The sequence below is a fragment of the Schistocerca americana genome, chromosome 3 (assembly GCF_021461395.2).
Source record: "Schistocerca americana isolate TAMUIC-IGC-003095 chromosome 3, iqSchAmer2.1, whole genome shotgun sequence".
Classification (NCBI taxonomy): domain Eukaryota; kingdom Metazoa; phylum Arthropoda; class Insecta; order Orthoptera; family Acrididae; genus Schistocerca; species Schistocerca americana.
The window spans coordinates 290,146,979-290,155,817 of NC_060121.1; positions in this window are offsets into that span (position 1 = coordinate 290,146,979).

Below are 8,839 nucleotides of genomic sequence, written 5' to 3' on the forward strand. Positions count from 1 at the left end.
ACTTCCCATTTCATTCCACTTCTTTTGAAGGAAAATTTCACTAGAATCAAAAAAAAAAAAAAAAAAAAACAGAATATTATTATTTGCAATGCAGTTCCTCCAAGCGGTGCGCAACAACAAGAGCAGATATGTGACATCCTTTTATTCCGAGGTAAGACTTTAATTCTGATTGTTTTACACAGGGCCAAAGACCGATATTTCGGTTTAATTAAATTTTCTTATCACTGAATGGACTTTAATTTTTCATGAGGAATTTATATTTGAGTCAGATTGCGAATTTCACATTTTTGTTGCCATTTTCAATACCTCTCATTGTGGGCGAGGTTACAATTAGCGCAATGTCTATCAGCATTTCTAATTAGTATCGTCTTTTCTTTTAAAATTTTTGTAGGGAGGTTACACTTGACTCCCATTTGTATTGAGTATTGTCACCTATTTCCTTTAAAAATTGCGGTGAGGAGGTTACACTTGGCGACACCCAGTCCAGGATCGAATTTCGTTGAGAGTCTTTTGAGCGACAGTCAGATATCTGCTCTTATTTGCTTAGATAATTAGGATTTGGCGCAACGCTTTTAATAATATTGTGACTTTCTTTCTACAGGTCAACGGCAATTTGCTGCTTTGTTGTATTTGTGTGTTGCTTTTGCATTGTGCTTATTTGTTTTGTGAATAATTGTGACTATTGCAAAAATGCCGCGAAAGACTGTGAATAGTGTATCGCGAAGTATTGTGAATGAAATTACCGACTTAAACAACGTGACCGATAGTAATTGTGATACGCAGCGTAATGATGACAATCCTGCGTTCACTAACAATCAGTGCATTCCAACCACTAATGATGACTTTTACCTTAATGATGAGCAAACGAACTCAATTGTCTCGTCTGTTAATTTGACAATTGATGACGCAGAACGCTCTATTGTAATGAGCGCTGCCCAGCTTAACACACCCGATTCGGAAAACTCAAGTAATGTACAGACAAATCTGTCTAATGAAAATGAACAGGATACACAAAGTACGACGGATTTATTTAATTCCGAAATAATGTCTGACCGTGTACATCCGACTGACAAACCTTTTTCTAAATTACAGAATGACCAAATGGTCACGGAAAGCGAGAGAGTTCTAGATCCACCACTAAACAGCACAGAGAATATAAACGCTAATTTTGACTTGGTACGAATTATGACAAGTTTGATACAACAGCAAAGTGAGAAAATGGAGAACAATTTCAAACAACAGAACGAAAAACTTGACAAAATTGATGAAAATTTCAAACAACTTAGGGAACAGTACAAACAGCGGAGGGAAATGATGAATAATTTTTTCAAACAACTTAATGGAGGTTTTGACAACTATTGCAGGCAGGTAGATGAGGGTGTCGACAGCCATTACAAACAACTTAGCGAAACAATTGATAAAAGTGTCGATCTCACAAACGAAAAACAAGACGACCGTAAAGAACAGAACAAACAAGTTAGCGAACAGATTACAGCTGTTACCATACAATGTCAGGACACTAAAGTACAATTACGTGTGAATACTATGACTTGTGCTAATAACAGTAATGAAAAAGTTGGCACTGTTGCACAAGAATTAAGTAGCACACGTGTAGGCACAACAGAATCACATAAAGACGAAGTTAATGTAGTCACTGAACAATGTTCAGCAAACGCAACACTGATACACGAAATTAATGCAGTCACTGAAGAATGCCCTAAAAACGCAGTACAGATTCGCGACGAAGTTAATTTAGAGTCAGTGGAAGTTTCATACACTCCGAATACGGAAGTTGACGAGAAAAGTGAACGACACAATAACCAGATTGACGAAAGTATTAAAGTAACAGAATTAACAATTATTTCAGTCACCAATACGTCACAGAATCCGCCACGTTGCGAGCATTTATCAGAGTCACGCAGCGTGTATAATGTGAATAATTTACAGAGACTACGCGAATTAAAATCTGAAAAGCTACGCAACTTGAAATCCGAAACGACACAGACAAACAGATTCACACACAAACCCGAACGTGTTTTCAAATTCAATGCCGAGAATGTAGATTACGAGCAAATTTTATCCGCCAGAAAATGTAAAGAATTTAATAATGACAGCGTACAGGCACACGCTTTGCACTGTATACGACAATTTATCTTTGTACATTCACCGCTATTACCTGTAATGCAAAAGCTAGCTTTGAACCAGAGGCGACAATTTATTTTTGTATTTACAACAGCATTGCCTATAATGAAGAAACCAGAATTAACTTGGATACAACTATTTAGTTTTGAATTTATACCGCTATTGCCTGTAACACAAAAGCTAAAATTTATTTGCAGTGCGTAAATGACCTCAGGGGATTCATTACGCTTTAATGAATATGTGCCGTAGCGAGCATAGGGCCCCGAGCTGTAGTAGTGCTGTTTCATCTTTAGTTTTCTGCACTGCTGCCTTTTCTTCTACTATCCTTTATATCTATCCAAACTGCTCTTTAACTATTGCTCTACCTAGTATTAAGAAACGTATGTAATGAAAACCGGATACGACAAATCTTTTACCGAATGTGACAATTTTCAGTAGGCACTCCAGTACCGCCGTAATTTTAATTACAGATAAAATCGTAATCATCAGTATGTATAAAATTTTGAGCAGTCGGAACCATATTTTTGTAACAATAGATGTTTTTCACCACAATAGCATGAAAGTAAGCCGCTTAGCATACCTAACCAACAATGCAGTCTACAAGGTCAACCAAACTTTAATGTTTCGCCGCGTGCATGTATAGTCTCAGCTCCAACAAATAGTAACGCATGGCAGCAAAGAAATAACTACGTACAGACAACACACTATTTCAACTCGCATAGCAATACGCCGTATAGAAATTACTATCTTGACAGACGTAAAAATAACGAGCACGATTTTCAGCATACATTTAATAACAGTCGATATTATGAGCAGCAAGAACATTAGCAACAACGTATTATCACGAATGAAACAGACAATAGGTGTCAGCTATAGCATAACACGTCAATAAGAAATAACAGAACAGTTCATATAGTGGATATGCCACAACATTCTCCCGTAAATAATAACACGTACGATAGATTTTAACCAGATACAGCACAGATTGCATACTACAGTAACGCAAACATTACTTTTGACACGCAGAATTTTGTTCACGAGAATGTTATTTGAAACATGCTTTATTGAATGCTCTACCTTTATCGCACCCAGATCTCACCAGAAATTTTTCCATTGCCACTGACAGCTCTAACACCGCTTTAGGTGTACATATTTTTCAGGAAATTGAAGAAGATGGTTCTACAGTAATTAAAAACATCGCATTTGCAAGTCGCATTTTTGTCACCCGCTGAACGAAATTATTCCGTTACAGAATTAGAAACATTATGTGTTGTATGGGCTTTTACGAGATTTAGGCACTTTCTTTATGGCAGACATACCACAGTTTACACAGACCATAGAGCGATACAATTTTTACTTTCAGCTAAATTCACTCACGACAGGTTAAGCAGATGGAAACTATATTTACAGGAATTTAATTTTACAATAGTTCACATTCCCGGTACGCAAAATGTTATAGCAGACGCACTATCGCGTTCTCTCGGCAACAATCAGCAAGACGTAGCAACCAACTTCTGCAAAACAAATTTCAGTGTCATGTACATTCAGCAAGTTGCATTTGAAAACTTTATTTCATCGTCATTACAGGACATAGCGCAAGAACAAAATAAAGACAATGTGTGGAAAGAAATTAAACACCTTTGGCAAGATAGGAAAAATGTTACGATTAGGAACCACTACACTGTACGCAATGACATTCTGTTTCGCCGCTCTCATCCTGACAGCAACATTTGGTTATTATGCATTCCTGACGAACTGGTTAACAAACTAATTTGGTACACTCATTTAAGCTACGCACATTACGGAGCACGAAAATGTTTTCTTATATTGAGACAGAACTGTTATTTTACCAACATGGAAAAACGTATACGACGAGTTTTAGCATCTTGTAAAATTTGCCAGAAAGCTAAATCAGACACCACTTCACATATTCCTCCTTTATATCCCATTATACCTGTGAAATTAAGACACATGGCCGCAGTAGATATTTTTGGTCCGATTCCCAGAACTAACAGAGGTTTTTGCTACATATTTGTCGCTGTTGAGCTCACTTCAAAATTTGTTACTTTCACTCCGTTACGCAAAGCTACTGCTAAAACTGTTTCGAAAGCATTTGTAAAACATTTTCTATCTCATGTAGGGCATGTAATGAAAGTAATTTCCGACAATGGATCACAATTTCGTAGTAGTATATGGACACGCATGTTACGAGCTAGAAACATTTCTCCGATTTATATATCCAAGTACCACGCTTCTTCGAACCCCTGTGAAAGATTAATGAAAGAAATTGGTAAGCTGTGCCGAATATACTGCCACAAAAGACATATTGATTGGGATACACACATACTCTCATTCCAAGATGTAATTAATTCCATTCCAAATGAATCCACTATGCTATCTCCGACTGTTATACTGAAAAACGTTGAACCACCGAACAAAATTAAAGAATTAATAGAATTCCCCAAAAATCGTCGCCTACGACACCACGAAATAATTGACATTGCGCTGAACAACATCAAACGTGCCGCAGAGCGCCGGAGAAGACAGCAAAAACAGGTTTGTACACGCCGCGACTTTCACGTTGGACAGAAGATATTGATACGTACACACTATTTATCCAGTAAATTAAAAGGTAAGTGCAGTAAATTTGAACTTCTATACGCAGGTCCGTATCGGATTCGCAGCATCCCTCACCCCAATGTTGTACACGTCGAAACTTTGAGAACCAGAAAATCGAAAGGCAATCACCATATATCAAACATTAAACCGTTTATTGAGTGAAACCACTGTATGATTCAACACACTATGATGCCATTTACTAATGCAATTAATTCACCTGACTAATTATTGATGATTATCGTATTTTTTTCTTGGCAAGTGCCCGGCAAGGTAAGGTTAGCAGGTCGCGTTTCTTGTCGTTACACATCAGACCGTGCACATTTTCCATTTTTTTGTGTATATGACTGTACTCCAGTTTTGTTTGTATGCACTATGAAATAGTTAAGATATAACACACACCAGTCGACTTTGACATTTTTTTTTTGCCTTATGACATCTCAACATCGTGACTGTTTCACATTTTTTTTGCTACTGCATTGTATTATTCTGTGTACATTTTTTCGCATCCGAACACTGTCAATGTCTTGGACATATTACGTTTTCTGTCATGTTATGCTGTATGGTTAATTGTGTCACCATAAACCAGTCATTATTTAGTGGGTATAGGATTTAAATGCAAGACATTAATCTTTGTTCATCAATTTCAGAAAGGAATGATGATTCTAAGAAATAAATTTAACATAAATGGGAATTTCACCTACGGAATAAACGAAAGGAGATGCAATAACTTTATGAGGAAGAGTAAAGGGATCAGGATTAACAAGCATTAACAAGACTATACTATACTCATCACAGAATAGCAGTCTTAACTAATTTTTTCTTTCAGATTACAAGGTGATTGATGCAGGCTGTTAGACTGAACTACACATCTTAGTTTTAGTGATGAAATATGCTAGAGATAAGGAATAGTTATGAAATGAGTAATGAAGTGATTTTTTGCAGATGATAATGAATACTGATGAATAATGATGAAGGAAATGGTATTATGAATAATGAAGTTTTTCTTTACAGGTGATGATAATGGTGAAGTTATGATGATATGGATAATGAAGTTTTTTTTTTCTTTATGCCACGTAGTTATTTAAGTATTTGTTGCGGTTTGCTTTGACAGCAGGTGTTACATTGCATAGTAGGATGACGGAAAGTTTTGGAAAGGACAGCTATGGAACACATTTTATACACATTTCACTACTTGTTAATTCGAAGTTCACTACTTTTCAGCATAGTGTGCGTTTCTTCTTTCAGGTCAATAATCCGTTTTTGTATTTTTTCCAGGAGAAGTTTTTCATGACACTTACTAAACCTGTTACTTATTATACCTGTTCTAGTACTTGCATTTTTATATTTTTTACCCATTTGTGTTTATCATTTATAAATGTGATCACATGTACTGCCTTGTTACATAATCTTGCTACAGCTGACTCATGACGAATGACGTTACCTATCCTCATTTGCAGCAATAAGTCAAAAGCAAAAAGTATTATGCCTCAGCAATTAATTATCGATCCCAACGCAATGCATTGCTACCAAAAAAATGTATTACCAGTCCCACATAATGTCACTAGTTTATGATAATTTTGAATAATACTGATCAACTCTGAATAGCATGTCACTCGAGTAATGACCTCTTAATGAGACTATATTCAAAATAATGCTTTGTCACTAGCTAATAACTGCCACTGTTTATTGTAATGCCTGTGATTACTAATGATTTGACTGTAATTAACTGATTTTTAATAATGACTTTGTAATGATCTGAATAATACTGAATGATGATTTTATTCAATACTTGCTGGCCACTGAGTGCCAATAATTAATGTCACTCCACGAATTGTTGTTAATTATGCCATTGATTAGCTCTTGTTTCCAATGTTGATACTTTGTTGTTGGAAATGAATGTGACTGTTTCATAATGCTTTGTAATTAGGAAAAGACTAATGATTCTTAATAGATTGGAATGACACATAATTAATTAACTATGGTACTGTTTAATAATGCTTTGTAATTAATTAAGGCTAATAATTCTTAGTATATTGAAATGACAAATGATTAATTAATTAACTGTAATTAGACAAATGATTAATTAACGACAAATGATTAATTAACTGTAATTAGACAAATGATTAATTAACGACAAATGATTAATTAACTGTAATTATACAAATGATTAATTAACTGTAATTAGACAAATGATTAATTAAAAACAAATGATTAATTAACTGTAATTAGGAGAAGGTTAATGATTCTTGATTATACTCTGTAACTGAAAAGAATGCGATTATTTCATAATGCTTTGTAACCAGGAAAAGAAGGCTACTGATTCTATGTAAAACAATTAATGAACATTTTTCTGTAATACTACATACTTGGTACAGAAATGTTCAATAACTGGGCTATGAATGCCACGAACTATCAATGAAGACTGTAATTGTCAATATTATGTGACTTGATGTCCTTCACCTCATAAGCTGACTACCCTGAATTACTGCAATGTCCATTTGTCCTGTTTATCCCAGTGATCATGGAGCACTATATTTGGTTTTGCACTAATTCTACGTTGGTGTGCCTTGTAAGAGTGTGGTGTTGACACGACATGCTGTCCACCACCATGAGCGATGAAGACATTATTATGGTCCCACTGTTTGGTGTACCTAATGTACTGCCAAAATGAAAACATGGAACATTATTACGACAGTTCAGTGTCTTGGCTACACTGATAAATTCTGATGGGAAAAGAACTTCAAGTTGTGTCACTTGGTGTTGTACTACTGTGGAAAGATATGGACTTTCAGAGCAGCTGTGTGCAATCTAAAGTGCTACAACCATGATGCAATCCTTCCCTTTCCTATCCTGATTCTTGTCACATAAAGAAAAAATTTTTTTTTGGTAACATCATTTATGTTCATAGGTTATACATTTTTCGATTCGCTAAACTCCAGTGTGAGTACACTTATGTCACTGGTCGACATGATGTTTGCCATTATGTTTATTTGTTGTGAAAATACTAAAGACATTTTTCAGTGCATGTGCACTTTGGACATGAATTTTTTTTTTTTGCCATTATGTTTATTTGTTGTGAAAATGCTAAAGACATTTTTCAGTGCATGTACACTTGTCAACATAATATTTTTTGCCAGTCTGTTTATTTGTTCTGAATATGCTAAAGAATTTTTTCAGTGCCTGTGCACTTTATCTGTCAAATAATTTGTATATACTTTTCTGATTTGCTACTATGTTTTGTACTCACATTTTGTCTTTGTCTGATATATTTTGTACTTAGTGCGTGTGCACAACATTTACTTTATGTACTACATCTAATTATTCTTGCCAGTCTGTTTATTTGTTCTGCATATGCTAAAGAATTTTTTCAGTGCCTGTGCACTTTATCTGTCAAAAAGTTTGTATATACTTTTTTCTGATTTGCTACTATGTTTAGTATTCACATTTTGTCCTTGTCTGATATATTTTGTACTTAGTGCGTGTGCACAACATTTAAATATTCTGTAAGTTGTAGGATTTTGTTAATTAAAGAAAAATTTTGCCGCGCTTGGCAAGTCCAAATGACTCACCATCGCTGCCAAATTTTTGCCCCCCGAGTGGAGGGTTATGAAACACGTATGTAACGCAGCAGCGATGGCGAGGCATTGTAGCATCTGTGACCAGAGAGTATGCGCTTGACCGCGCGAGTGTTGCGAGCGGTTCTCAGTCAGTAGTAGTCTTTGCGAGTTAGTTGTCGCTATGCAGAGTAGCAGTCAGTCAGTCGTTGCGAGTCTGTCAGTTCAGTCGTTGCGAGTCTGTAGCTCTGTCTAGTTGAGAGCAGTACTGAGTCTGTAGTCGTCATGCAGAGCGGTCGGTCAGTAGTAGCAGCCCAGTGCGGTTGTGTGATGTAGGCGGTCGGCAACAATGGTCAAGATGAGGAATAAGGTATACTGTTAATTAATATAATCATTAGATAATGAAAAATTTTATTTATTGTAATTATTCTCCAACAAGTCTCCCAATAATAATTTTTTATTTCAAAAGCATTTTCTCAAAAGTTTAATTTCTTTGAACTAAAGATCTCGTTGCACTTCCCATT